The 2,911-nt window shown below is 25.4% G+C and overlaps 1 long non-coding RNA gene across 1 annotated transcript in view; it reads left to right on the plus strand.

Moving 5' to 3' along the window:
* Positions 1-2,911, plus strand: part of LOC106691522 (uncharacterized) — a 7,607-nt gene that overhangs the window by 3,509 nt on the left and 1,187 nt on the right. The gene's annotated exons all lie outside the window — the stretch shown is intronic.

Raw genomic sequence — 2,911 nt, forward strand, 5'->3', positions numbered from 1 at the left:
AAAAAAAAATTAAATTACCTGCATAACAGACAAATATACTACATGCAGTTAACCCTTCAGCACTCCTTAAAATGTTATAACGTAATGAAAAGATATTTGTATATAATTGTTCTTTGTATTTGTATTTGAAATTGTCAATAAATGATGGAATATGAACAAAAAAAATTGTGTTTAACATACCCATCAAGAACTTCACCTGAAGGTGCCTATGCACTGGGCCAGTGAAGGCTAGCTATCAGCAGCCCATTTTAGGATATGCTACTTAAAACTAAAACTTTTTTTTTGCTTGGTCTATTTTTTTAAAATACTAAACCAAAACATTAATTTTGAGATCTGAAATTATCATACAGAAGAAATAATTGAGAGTAGATAACTCCATAAATATATGATTGACAGTATGTGAACTAATAAAGAGATTATTTGTTCAGAGCCAGTCTAATTATTATTTATCTAAACTAAAAGAAAAAGAGAAATAGCTGGTAAAGCTAATGCAATATTATATAAGTGTAATGTATAAAACTTATATAAAGGTATAAAAAAACATAAATATATAAAAATAAAAAAAAAAGTGAGAAAGTTAAAAATGAAAAATAAAAAACAGTGGTATTAATTGAAATTATAAGTTTATATTTATTTGTTTCGCATAGTAAAACAAACCTGGTCTTACCAGATGGTAATATTTATTGGTTGATGTCAAAATAACATATACTAATAATATACTATTAATTATAATTAATTATTAGGGTGTTGTGGAGGATATAATGGTTTATTAGCTAACACTACATAATTTTTCTACAGATAAAACCAATGATTTAATTTATATAATACAACTAAACTACAAAACACCACTAGAAAAGACAAAAATTAAACTAAAATATTGCTAATTTGGAGAATAGATCTAATAATATAATAATAATAACAATTTTCCCAAGGTGGTTGATGAAAATATCAGGATCTGGGCAAAGAAATAAAGCAATTATACCAACTAGAAAAAGTCAAGAGTTCTACAGTTAATAATTTCTACAAATGGTTTGATTTCTGAGAAGACTCTAACAAGCATAAAGGATTTTGACCTCTCCTGAAACATTCTGGAACAGATGCAGAAAGCAGTGTTGCTGGGAACTGCACGTATTGTAAGAAAATTTATAAACATCAAAGATTGCTTTTTCATTTGCCTCGACCTCGACCTAGTTTTAGGTAGGTGCTATTTCTAGCAAATGACAATAATAAGGAAAATTACTTATTAAAAATAATAATAATTATTATTACGATGTTTATAATAAACTTAGTCCATTCTGCATACAATAACAGGCTACATAATATTAGCAGGCAGGGAGTATCTAGAAATGCATAACAACCAGGCTAAAGTAATTCACCAGTCTTGCCAAAATTTAAGAATTGTTAAAACCTTCCCACCATTATGTTCCTTAGTCTATCCTATGTGAATAAGAAACCACTATTTATAAGGATCAGTCAATAATCATATACGCTATATCGTGCAAAATCATGTATCACATTCAAGAAGTGTAGAATTTTAAAATAACAATTATATAATAACTATATATTATTATTATCATAAATGTCATTATAATTATGTAAATTTAGTATATAACATATAACAATAATACAGAGAATATTACAAAATTTAGTTATGAAATACAAGAAATTATTGAATTAATTAATGAAATAATAAAAAATACTGAAATTCAATTGATTAATTAATGATTATTTGATATTACACTGAAAAAGTAATAATTGATAAAGTGCAGTATGATAAGCAATAAAAGTCAAAAACCAATACATATATATTAAAGAATACATTGAAAATTTTCTAATCATAAAAAAAAATAATTATGGCAAATAACTTATATAGCTATTAAATAGTGCTAATATGAGAATTAAGGTTACCACCGAATTGACTATCAATGGTACAATAAGGTATCTGGATGTGAATATTGTGTTTCATAATAATAAAAAAAGGACAGCATATTGAATTAGTATTCTAATTATCCCTGGTATCAAATTGTTAATGCAGCAAGTAATTTAATTAGGAGAGATATAATGTTCACCAATGATAAATTCAGGAAAGATATTAAGACCAATATCTACTGGATTTTTAAAAATAATTTTATCCTTAGAGACTAATCAATAATTTATAGTTTACATGTTTAAATGAGAATTAGGTATTAGTTACCCTATTCTGGTTCTTTATTATTATTGATACAAATATTTTATATATGTATTATAGTAATTAAGTTGGAGAAACCGTTGTTAAGGGTTATTAAACAGTTGCTAAGGCATCAGCTAGCAACAAACCGATGATCAACATTTTAAAATCAGTTATTTTTAATTCAATATTTATTTAAAAATATCAATCAATATATTTAATATTTTTATTAATGTTTTGTATATTTATCAAATAGTTAATGTTGGCCAAGCCCTGCTATACGATGATTAATAAACTAATAAATAAATTTCAGTTTTACTGAAAAATTTACTGTTTCAGTTTTGAAGTCAATTGGCTCTTTAAAAAGTGATTACTTCTTATCATACAGTTTGGTGATTTTTGAAATATTAAGACTGTTATATTAGATATCATGGATTTTCCATTATTTCCTCACAACCCTTGAATCACATTTTTTTTTTAATTGATTTGCTGTAAAAACTAGTAATTTCTATGATGGCCTTTTTTTAAAAAAAATAGATCACTAAAAAGCAAAATGTAATCGAAAATACCAATTAAAATTGTTAATTTTTTAATGGTGAAAAAATGTAGCACTTGTTTAGAATGGCCCATATTCCATTAACATGTTCTAATTGAATTGTTTGTTTGTTTGTTTTTTCACACTCAAGCTGGTAAACTGTTTTTAAATTTCTGGTGGCTTTTCGCAAATAAACTTACAAATTTCTC

Source organism: Halyomorpha halys, unplaced genomic scaffold (genome assembly GCF_000696795.3).
Source record: "Halyomorpha halys isolate HHAL.00 unplaced genomic scaffold, Hhal_1.1 Scaffold2450.1, whole genome shotgun sequence".
NCBI classification, from domain to species: Eukaryota; Metazoa; Arthropoda; class Insecta; order Hemiptera; family Pentatomidae; genus Halyomorpha; species Halyomorpha halys.